The sequence below is a fragment of the Scyliorhinus canicula genome, chromosome 5, assembly GCF_902713615.1.
Source record: "Scyliorhinus canicula chromosome 5, sScyCan1.1, whole genome shotgun sequence".
NCBI lineage: Eukaryota > Metazoa > Chordata > Chondrichthyes > Carcharhiniformes > Scyliorhinidae > Scyliorhinus > Scyliorhinus canicula.
Genome location: NC_052150.1, coordinates 6473278 through 6485554, shown reverse-complemented (window position 1 = coordinate 6485554; position 12277 = coordinate 6473278). Strand labels below are relative to the sequence as shown.

General features: G+C 47.3%; 1 long non-coding RNA gene across 1 annotated transcript in view; it reads right to left on the bottom strand.

The window, feature by feature from the left end:
* The window catches only part of LOC119965591, a 96623-nt gene that overhangs the window by 66543 nt on the left and 17803 nt on the right, over nt 1-12277 (bottom strand). The window contains exon 2 of the long non-coding RNA XR_005460556.1: nt 7525-7591. This is a non-coding gene — a long non-coding RNA (uncharacterized LOC119965591). The remainder of the gene's footprint in view (nt 1-7524; nt 7592-12277) is intronic.

The window sequence follows — 12277 nt, the reverse complement described above, 5'->3', positions numbered from 1 at the left end:
CCTCTGGGTGCCCCATGGTCCCCGGATTACTCCTTGGAATAGGGGTGCAGCCGGAGGAGCTCCGGGGGCTCTCCGCCACTTGACGCTACCAACCCTGGAGGCCCGCTCTCGTGACGACAGGTCTCAATGCTCGCGGACGTGGAGCAAAACGACTGTGCCAGGTCTCTCTATGATTGTGCTCGCAGCTATATGCCCATTGTGACTGGGCCTGATATCTTAACCCATTGCTTCGGCCCAAAGCCCCCACCGCAGATGCCTCACTTCTCCAGCTTTCACCCAAAACACATTAAAGAAGCCATCCCCTATGGACAAGCCCTCCGTATACACAGGATCTGCTCAGACGAGGAGGAACGTAACAGACACCTACAGATACTGAAAGATGCCCTCGTACGAACGGGATATGGCGCTTGACTCATCGATCGACAGTTCCAACGCGCCACAGCAAAAAACCACACCGACCTCCTCAGAAGACAAACACGGGACACCACTGACAGAGTATCCTTCGTCGTCCAGTACTTTCCTGGGGCGGAGAAACTACGACATCTTCTTCGCAGCCTTCAACACATCATCAATGAAGATGAACATCTTGCCAGGGTCATCCCCACACCCCACTACCGGCCTTCAAACAATTATGCAACCTCAAACAAACCATTGTTTGCAGCAAATTACCAAACCTTCCGAACAGCGACCACGACACCACACAACCCTGCCAGGGCAATCTCTGCAAGACATGCCAGATCATCGACATGGATACCACCATTACACGTGGAAACACCACCCACCAGGTACGCGGCACATACTCGTGCGACTCGACCAATGTAGTCTACCTCATACGCTGCAGGAAAGGATGTCCCGAAGCGTGGTACATTGGCGAGACTATGCAGACACTACAACAACGAATGAACGGGCATCGTGCGACAATCACCAGGCAGGAATGTTCCCTTCCAGTCGGAGAACACTTCAGCAGTCAAGGGCATTCAGCCTCTGATCTCCGGGTAAGCGTTCTCCAAGGCGGCCTTCAGGACACGCGACAACGCAGAATTGCCGAGCAAAAACTTATAGCTAAGTTCCGCATGCATGAGTGCGGCCTCAACCGGGATCTTGGATTCATGTCGCATTACATTCACCCCCCACCATCTGGCCTGGATTTGCAAAATCCTACCAACTGTCCTGGTTTGAGACAATTCACACCTCTTTAACCTGGGATTATCCCTCTCTCTGGATCTGTAACGATTTGATTACCTGCTAATGCTCGCATTCCAAGCATTGTGCAGCATCTCGGACTTTGTCTATATAAATGTTTCTGGAACATACCTTGCCATTCACCTGAGGAAGGAGCTGCGCTCCGAAAGCTCGTGTTTGAAACAAACCTGTTGGACTTTAACCTGGTGTTGTAAGGCTGGTTACTGTTCGGACAAGGGGCCAAACAAAGCAAATACATGAGCAAGAGCAGCATAGGTCGTGTGAATAGTGTTCTTACAGGGAACAGATCAGTCCGAGGCGGAGTCGTTGAGGAGTCTGGTAGCTGTGGGAAAGAAGCTGTTCTTATATCTGAATGTGCGGGTCTTCAGACTTTTGTATCTTCTGCCTGATGGAAAGGTCTGGAAGAAGCAATGCCTGGGTGGGAGGGGTCTCTGATAATGCTGTCTGCCTTCCTGAGGCAGTGGGAGGTGTATACAGAATCAACGTGGGGGTGGCAAGCTTGTGTAATGCATTGGGCTGAATACACCACACTGCAGTTTCTTGCGATTCTAACACCGCTAATTATACCAAATACCAAATTTGTAGCACAGAAGCATAACAGGAGCTGGCCCATGTTTGAATTGAGCCTCTTCCCATCTGACTTCACCTCGTCCCATCAATATAACCAGTCACCTCTGGAGAAAAATGGTACAAAGAGGCCTTTCAAATAATGAATTTAGTTACGGTCGGACATTAGCAATGTTGCAAATTGCTTAGCAATTCTGCATTTCCCACCCAGAACACAAGTATTTTGCTCTCATGGTATATCAATATTTTGAAGTCTGATGTTTGGATTCAATAATCCCACAGATCATTTGTAGCATTGTTTACAGTCCTCCAGATGTTGCATCGTGTATATGAAAAAAGGAAAGACTTTACATTGATATGGCACCTTTTATAACCGCAGGAAATGCTGAAGAGTCTTTTCAAGTGTAGTTACTATTTAAGTGAAGGAAGTGTAGCAGCCAATTTGCACGCAGAAAGCTCATGCGCACACAGTAGGCCGTGATCCGGTCTCTTTTAGTGGTGCTGTTTGAGGAATAAATATTGTCCGGGATACTGAGGAGAACTCTTTGAGGTCATTCCAGGGGGTGTTTTATGCCAGCCTTAGGAAAAAGACAGCACCTCGTTTTTACATTGTTTCTGAAAGGCAGCAGCTCCAACAGTGCAGCACTCGCTCAGTATTGCTTCACTTGGATTAACCCCTTGGAGGGGACCTTGCAGGTGATGACGTCCCCCATGACTCTGCTGCCCTTCTCGTTCTAGCAGGTCGAGGTTGTAGGTTTGGAAGGTGCTGGGAAAGGCAACTTCGTGTCTTGCTGCCGTGCATCTTGTCGGTGGTGCTCACTGTCTGACTGCCGTTAACCTTTGAGGTTAATTCAATCTGCGATTGAAGCGAGGGCTACAACTCTCCAACCCCTGGTTAAAAGCCGGGCCCTCACCAGGAGCAGAGGGCTGAAGGTTTGTGGACGACACTCCACACCAGCTTGTGGCAGTGTCTTTATTTCAAAATAATTAACATAAATGCCACTTGAACATGGTTGAAGGATAAATAAATGTTGCGTCTAATGAATTTTCAGATTTATTTTTTACCCGAATAAAGACTTATAAAAATATTGTCAAAATTAGTTACATATCACATTGACATTTTTACAAGCATTTTATTGCATTGAAATACATCTCAGTCCATAAGAGCCTTTTATGCTGAAGTGCTATGAATTCATTTATGTAATAAATTAAGGATGTATAAAAACTACTTAAAGCAAATTGGTTTGGACCAGTTGCATAGTCGTCTCATGTATGCTAATTCCAACCCGAGAATTGCTTTGCTACTTTTGTGCTGATTAAATAGATTACCTCATTCACACCCATGAAAGCTTTCTGAGAAGTTTCAGTCATTTGAGTTATGCCGTTGTTAGATTATTTCAATGTTTCCAATTTGTTTTGGACTGGAGCAACGCATAGATATTTGTAATTGACTTCAGCTCATTAAATAAACATCGATGAAAGGACACGCAACATTCTTTGCCTGCTGGAAATTTAAAATGAGTCGGGTTGGTCAGGTATCATCTGGGGAAAGGGATTTCACAACCGCAGCAGTCAACTTTGTTTCTTCCCAGGTGCCGACTGACCTGTTGTGTGTTTCCATCATTTTCTGCTTTTTTTTCCATTGAAAAGATATTTGGGCGGGATTTAATGGAGGCGACGGGGGTCGTGCCCGCCAGCTGGAGAGTGGGCCAGAATCCCGCTTTTCGGGGCGGCCTGTGGAATTAAGTGCCGCTTAATTGGGCAAGGGTGGAGCTTACGCAGAGTCGTCGACTCTGGAGCGGGGCAAATGTTGAGAGGTGCGGGCTGATCTGCATCATTCGTCAACGCGACCAGAGATGCTGCTGGCACCTACCCACCCGGGCAGCACGGTGGCGCAGTGGTTAGCACTGCTGCCTCTTGGCGCCGAGGAACCAGGTTCGATACCGGCCCCGGGTCACCGTCCGTGTGGAGTTTGCACATTCTCCTCGTGTCTGCGTGGGTCTCTCCCCGACAAACTCAAAGATGTGCAGGGTAGGTGGATTGGCCACGTTAAATAGCCCCTCGATTGTAAAAAAATAATTGGGTACTCTTTTAAATTAAAAAAAAAACATACCCACCTGACACACAGGTTCAGGAATGTGACAAGAACAGGTGAGTGATGCCAGGAGGGGAGGGAGGGGGGAGGAAGGGAGTTTTGGGGGTGATGGGGAATTGACAAAAAAGGACAGGCTGATGGCTCTCAGCACCCCTCCCCCCTTCCCTGTGCAAGGACTCGTGCTAGAGTGATGTGGGGTCCCCACACGTTCTCCAATTTGTGGGCTGGACCCCTGTCACAAGAACAGTTCTGCCCAACATATTCAACTTAGATTTTTGCTAAATTTCACTGGTTAAAACTCTGGAGACAACCAGTCTTCTCTATTTCGCTTGGATCGAGGATTATTTTTGCACTGCATGTTATTAGTGGTTTGTGGGTTCCTGACTGGCTCCAGAAGATATTGTTAGTCACCAAGTGACAACTGAATATTTCAGCAAATCTGAAGGTAGTTATTTGAGCCAAGACCAAAGTTTGAGAGATAATCTACGAGGTTACAGAAACATTTATGCTCTGACACAGGGGCCGGGATTTTCCTTGCTCGCTCCGGGTCGGAGAATCAGCAGGGACGTGACAAATTCCCACCACGCCACTCCGACGCCGGGACGCGATTCTCCGGCGACCGGCGAATCGGCCCCAATTGCGGCCACGCGGTCTGGGGCCACTGAAAGAGCCCCCCGCAGCAATTCTCCGCGGTCGGCCGGCCGAACTCCCACCTAGTTCCGCCGAGTCCCGCCGGCGTGGTTCCAACCTGGTACCACCCGGCGGGAGCTCGGATCCGCGGCCGCGGTGGACGTCCTGGTGGGGGGGCCGGGGGGATCTGACTCTGTGGGGGGGGGGGGGGGCGGGGGGGTGCCTCCAAGGCATCCTGACCGGGGCCACCGATCAGCGGGCGCCCATGATCTGGAGGATTATTACCTCCTTCCACGCAGGCCCGCTGTAGGTCTCCGCCATGTTGCTCCGGCACTGGCGCAGAGATGGCAACCACGCACAGGCGCCGGTGCAGAGACGGTACTGCAGGGCCGTCTTTCGGCACCGGAGCAGCGCGAAGCACTCCGGCGCCGTGCTGGGCCCCTGAAGACCGCTGAATCGCTGGGCCAGGAGGCCCGTTGACACTGGCGTACACCACTCCGGAGTTTACGCCAGCGTCAACACTTGGCCGGGATTTCGGAGAATCCTGGCTAGGTCTTTAAATTATCTAGATTGTTTGGTTGAAGTCATTTATTTTATCTTTTAATTCAATTAAATATTGCAATTTTATATAATTAGGATTCTGCTTTCCAAAGCTTTTATAAAACGATGGTGTTTACATTTCAAAAAATTCTTAACGACAATTAATCCAGATCCTTCTGTTTCTTTATTAAAAAGGAATAGTTAAATAAATAAATTTGTTTCTTCCCTGATCAAGCAATTCAACGATACATAGCAAATCAAATAGACATAGAATTTACAGTGCAGTAGGAGGACATTCGGCCCATCGAGTCTGCACCGGCTCTTGGAAAGAGCACCCTACCCAAGGTCAACACCTCCACACTATCCCCATAACCCAGTAACCCACCCAACACTAAGGGCAATGAATGTGTCCACTACCCTGCTCTTGAAGTGAGAAAGCAAGATAATGAAGCAGAAATTCCTGTCAAAGTTCTGGTAAATTCAATGACACTCGCCATTATTAATCTGCAAATCATCCAGTAACTTGTGACAGTAAGAGATCATTCCATAAGTTGCAATTCATCGCCAGTGGCAATTAGTATGACTTTTAGCTGTTCTATATACTCATGGCATGTTTGCTGGTTTCCCGTCTGTATGATTTCTCCTGTCGAGACTGTAATCTGACCCCAGCACTTGCTTCAAACTGGTTTATTAACAAAACGGCAGCAGCACGGTAGCACAGTGGTTAGCACAGTGGCTTCACAGCGCCAGGTTTGAATCCCAGCTTCGGTCACTGTCTGCACGTGTCTGTGTGGGTTTCGTCCGGGTGCTCCGGCTTCCTCCCACAGTCAAAAGATGTGCAGGTTAGGTGGGATTAGGGGGTTGCAGGGTTAGGGAGTGGACCTTGGTAGGCTTGCTCTTTCGGAGGGTCAGTGCAAACTCGATGGGCCAAATGGATGCTGTGAAATTCGAAGGTTTTCATCTGGGATTTTCTTCCAAAGGAACAGGCACTACCAACTCTCTGTCAGTGTGATCCTCTATACAGTCTAAATGGAATCACGAATACTGATCTCCCTGGGGAACACTTCATGTTTAACCAGCAATAACCTGTACCAGCCTCCCCGAACAGGCGCCGGAATGTGGCGACGAGGGGCGTTTCACAGTAACTTAATTTGAAGCCCACTTGTGACAATAAGCGATTTTCATTTCATTTTTCATTTCATTTTCAATAGGTGGTTCATTCACCTGAGGAAGGAGCAGTGCTCCGAAAGCTAGTGATTCGAAACAAACCTGTTGGAATTTATCCTGGTGTTGTAAGACTTCTTCCTGAGCAATAGAACGATACAGCGCAGTACAGGCCCTTCGGCCCTCGATGTTGCACCGACATGGAAAAAATCTAAAGGCCATCTAACCAACACTATGCCCTTATAGGCTAGACATGTCTTTGGTAGGTTTAGTGGAATAAAGATCTGAAAGGTGCGTTGCTGCAAAAAACACAACCCACTCCTCAGATAAAGACAATAGAGACTGTGGTTCTGCTGGAGATTTGAATAGCGAACCAACCTTCAAGATTCTTCCAATGGATTACCTTCTTCAGGAAAGAGCCAACCCAGGTCTAAATAGGTCTTCCTACGAATGGCCACTGTCTGTCGCATTGTCTTCTGTGTATATATATCCACCGGCTTAGCTTTATAAAGGACACAACGCCCTCAATAGCCAGCCTGGGTGTTGTGGATAGTGTCTCTGTGATAGAAAGAAGATCACTACTGACGGAATAACCCTCCTCTGCTGCTGGAGGCTGAAGTTACGCTGGTTCTGCATAAAACTTGGGAGAATGTTCCAAAAAAGGCATGGGGTTATTCAAATGCTCGTCGTCATCTGTTTTTTCAATAATTCCCAGCAGTGCACCAACATGTCCACTCACTGAGAATGTGCATTGATTGTGGATTGTGGACAACATTGTGGTGCACCAGTGATCTGTCTGCCGCCCGTTGTAATGAAGAGGAGCCATCAGCCTGCCTGTGATTGGAAGGTTTGCCCCCTGCAGCGAGAGGGGTGTGACGTTTGTATCAGTTCGTGCTTAATACCACAGCCATGTCCTCTCAATTATGAAATACCATTGCATCGCATCTCTAAAGGATTTTGCAATTAAAATGACCTCGGGGAGGGGGAGTGGGAGCAGGAAGCCCGAATGAGTTTTCACTTGTGGCTCAAAAAGGACTGGAATAATTTCATATGTAAATTTACCCAGTGAATAAATCACTCAATCAATCACAAAAGAGTAACTGGGATTGAAATAAAAGCTCATCTTTGCCCCATCAAGTGGCTTTTTCACTCGAGGATGGATGGCACTGAATGATCCCGAATCCTTAGGTAACCAAATCGGGTCAAGACTCACTTATTATTATCAAAGCAATCACTTCATCATGTTGAAAAAGCCCATTGGCACTGTTGCATATATTTGAAGCCATTGTGCGATACTGAAGCACTGAAGGGGTTATCTCATTTACCTGATGAAAGGTGAAATGCCCAGTCAAAAGCAGTGAGTGACCTGTTCTGAATTGATGACAATTTCCCCTGCATTAAACATAAAATTTTGTCTATTAGTCCAGTAATTAATGCATTTATGTAAAAATATTTTGCGTTTTAATCCAGTTGTTGGCAAACAGCTATTAAAATGATGCACAGGGTAATTGTACAGACCTGTGTTAAACAGCGTGGTACCAGCGAAAATTAAACTCTGCAGTGTTTGAATAAATTACCTGGTTTCAGGAAGTCGATTCTCACCATTACCTTTCATATTTTTGTAATTCCAGGTCATAAATGCAACACAAAATTGACTCGTGGCTATTCAGACTTGGAAGGCAAGCATAGGTAGCTCGACATATTTCCAATTGGAAGAAGTGCAAGGGCTATTAAAATAGATACAATGCTTCTTTTTCCGTAAAGTAGGTAGTTTAAAAACAGTTTTATTACTGGAGGGACTGAAGGTAAAATTTTTACAAAATTGACCCTACTGATCGCTGGGAGCAAAATGTCAATGGATAATTTAAATGTAGCACTGATGGGTAATTGTAACGTGGTGGGATGAGGGATTTATTGATTTATCACTTTATTAAAGACTGCTTCAAAAAATCTAATTTAGCAAATTTGGCTAATCCTATATCTAAAAGAGGTGTGAGAGCCAATTGGCAGTGCTAAAAATAAGAAACTTCCACAAACAGATTTGCAGATTGCCCATCCCTCACTGAACTTGAACAGAGTAGTTTGTTAGGCCATTTGAGGGGGCATTTTAAGAGTCTGGAGTAACATGCATCATAATCTTTATCAGTGTCACAGGTTCATTACATTAACACTGCAATGAAGTTACTGTGAAAATCCCCCAGTCTCCACACTCCGGCGCCTGTTTGGGTACACTGAAGGAGAATTTAGAATGTCCAATTCACCTAGACATAGACATAGAACAGTACAGCACAGAACAGGCCCTTCGGCCCTCAATGTTGTGCCGAGCAATGATCACCCTACTCAAACCCACCCTATACCCGTAACCCAACAACTCCCCCCCTTAACCTTACTATTAGAACACTACGGGCAATTTAGCATGGCCAATCCACCTAACCCGCACATCTTTGGACTGTGGGAGGAAACCGGAGCACCCGGAGGAAACCCACGCACACACGGGGAGGACATGCAGACTCCACACAGACAGTGACCCAGCCGGGAATCGAACCTGGGACCCTGGAGCTGTGAAGCATTTATGCTAACCACCATGCTACCGTGCTGCCCCTACCTCACAGCACGTCTTTCGGGACTTGTGGGAGGAAACCGGAGGACCCGGAGGAAACCCCACCCAGACCCGGAAAGAATGTGTAGATTCCGCAGAGACAGTGATCCAACCGGAAATCGAACCCGGGTCCCTGGGGCTGTGAAGCAACAGTGCTCACTCAGGTCGGACCAGGTAAGGGTGGCATATTTAGTTCCATTAGTGAACCGGATAGGTTTTTACATGGTCAACATTAGACTTTTAATTGCAGATGTTTTATTGGATTCAGATTTCACCATCTGCCTTAGTGGGATTTGAACCCAGGTGCTGAGTGCATTACCCTTGGCTCTCTGGGATCATGACATGACACTGCCCCTAGTGTTCTGGAGGGGAAACACTATAAAGGTAAATTACGTGTGATTACCACATCAAGGGACTGAGTACTTGCTATGTTGGAAGAGAGACTTGGACGGGCAATGCTATTGCCAATTTCTCCCAAACCATTTATTGGCCTTGGCTCCTTAATGTTGAAGAACAAAACCTCACCATTTAGCAGAGCGATATCGAACCATATCACTTCGCTCTTTGTTGCACAGACTTTGGGAACTGAATAATCCTTCCTCAAAGGGTATCTGAAAGGGTATCTGAAAAGGTATCTGAATACTCCTTGCTCAAAGGGTATTTTAAAGATATCCAACCTGATATTTGACCAGGTGATTTTTTTTTTTTTACCCATCTTTGATGACGGCCAGGACAGGCATTTGTAAACGAGGATTCCTTCGGCCTGTTTGAGACCTCTTTGTGACATTGGAGTTCAAAAGGGAGAGGACAGAAATGCTCTTCTTGGGATTCTTAAGTGGTTACTTGCAATGCAAGAAGACAAGAGACTGCAAAAAAGAGAGGTCAAAAGTCCTTTTAAAATAGGCAAGTTGGCCACAGAGGCATGGCCGGTGTGGACAACAGACTCATTTCTTTTAATGGTGAGGCCCAAAGACCATATAAAGACGGCGCTTTCAACTTAATTTCTGGAAACATTGGGGCGCTCGTTTTAAACGCTTCCCCCAGTACTTGTTTGAAATCCAGTCTGGGGGAGGGGAGGTGGTGGTGGTAAGGGGGGGTGGTGCTGACAGGAAGACAGCAAGGCCACAATTCATGGAGGGAGATCTCAACAAACCTCTGGATAGTGTTGAGCCTGACATCCTGAACCCACAATCGAGCAGATGTTCAGCAATCAAGGTCACAACCTCACCTGGGATGCTGTGGCCACGATAACGAGCGCTAGCTCGCTCCGGAGGAGGATGGGGCTACAGTGACGGAAGAAGATGAATGACTTCCTCAGTGCAGCCAGGGTAAGTCTATCCCCTCATGTCTCCCTTTCAGTCTTTTCTCACGAGTATCACATGGCCATGGTGACCTCGCTGCCAATCACCTCACGGGATCCCAACATTTGTCATGATGCCACCTTCCCTGTTCCCCACTCCCCACATACTCCCCGATAGATCCTCTGTTTCTCATGTTATCGCTCCCACTCACCCTCCCACACGTGCCGGACTTGATCACCACCTGCCCTGGCACGACTCCGGCCTACACTCTCCCCATCTGTCTCGTTGGAGGACAATCTGCAGCATAACCAGCGTCAGCAGGCACAGCCTGTCGGAGACATACCGGATCTGGGAAGCGGAAGAACCTTTGTGGAGAGAGTCCTCGTGTTGGCTGGCGAGGTGCAGGATGGCACCTGTGCAGAAGCTGAGGTTGAGGGCAGGGGACAGAAATGAGAACCCTCAAGACATGCAGCCATGGTGCAAGCCTCTCGTGAGTAAACTTTCTCCAATCAGTCTGCCTCGTGTTGCACGAATGCCATCTGGCTTCCCTGGCAGGTCAACCAGTTGGCCAGCGCGGTCCATCCTCTAGCCTTCTTGGGGACCAAGGGCAATGTGTCCAAGTTTGCAAACAACACTAAGATGAGTGGTAAAGCAAAAAATGCAGAGGATACCGGAGGTCTGCAGAGAACATAGAACATAGAACGATACAGCGCAGTACAGGCCCTTCGGCCCTCGATGTTGCACCGACATGGAAAAAAAACTAAAGGCCATCTAACCTACACTATGCCCTTATCATCCATATGCTTATCCAATAAACTTTTAAATGCCCTCAATGTTGGCGAGTTCACTACTGTTGCAGGTAGGGCATTCCACGGCCTCACCACTCTTTGCGTAAAAAACCCACCTCTGACCTCTGTCCTATATCTATTACCCCTCAATTTAAGGCTATGTCCCCTCGTGCTAGCCACCTCCATCCGCGGGAGAAGGCTCTCGCTGTCCACCCTATCTAACCCTCTGATCATTTTGTATGCCTCTATTAAGTCACCTCTTAACCTTCTTCTCTCTAACGAAAACAACCTCAAGTCCATCAGCCTTTCCTCATAGGGGTTTGGATAGGTTAAGTGAATGGGCTAGGGTCTGGCAGATGGAATACAATGTTGACAAATGTGAGGTTATCCATTTTGGTTGGAATAACAGCAAAAGGGATTGTTATTTAAATGATAAAATATTAAAACATGCTGCTGTGCAGAGAGACCTGGGTGTGCTCGTGCATGAGTCGCAAAAAGTTGATTTACAGGTGCAACAGGTGATAAGAAAGCGAATGGATTTTTGTCCTTCATTGCTAGAGGGATGGAGTTTAAGACTAGGGAGGTTATGCTGCAATTGTATAAGGTGTTAGTGAGGCCACACCTGGAGTATTGTGTTCAGTGTTGGTCTCCTTACCTGAGAAAGGACGTACTGGCACTGGAGGGTGTGCAGAGGAAATTCACTCGGTTAATCCCAGAGCTGAAGGGGTTGGATTACGAGGAGAGGTTGAGTAGACTGGGACTGTACTCGTTGGAATTTAGAAGGATGCGGGGGAATCTTATAGAAACATATAAAATTATGAAGGGATGTGGTGGTATGAGTGGGAGCACTGCCATTGGTGCAGAGCATTGGTTTCCCATTGGCTCTGGCTGGTCATGTGCCTCTCGTCTGATTGGCTGGGACTAGTCATGTGACTGCTCACCAATTGGTCGAGAGGCAAGTAGACCCGCCTCCAATGCGGGGTATAAGTATCCAGGGTTCCCAGCGGTCGGCCTTTCTCTGTAGTCAACCACCGGGCTAACAACTAGCTGATTAAAGCCACAGTTTGAATCTTCATCGTGTCTCGCGTCCAATTGATGGTACATCAGGGAATAGTTAGGATAGATGTGGGCAGGTTGCTTCCACTGGTGGGTGAAAGCCGAACTAGGGGACATAGCCTCAAAATAAGGGGAAGTAGATTTAGGACTGAGTTTAGGAGGAACGTCTTCACCCAAAGGATTGTGAATCTATGGAATTATTTGCCCAGTGAAGCAGTTGAGGCTCCTTCATTAAATGTTTTTAAGATAAAGATAGATAGTTCTTTGAAGAATAAAGGGATTAAGGGTTTTGGTATTCTGGCCGGAAAGTGGAGCTGAGTACAAATGGCGGAGC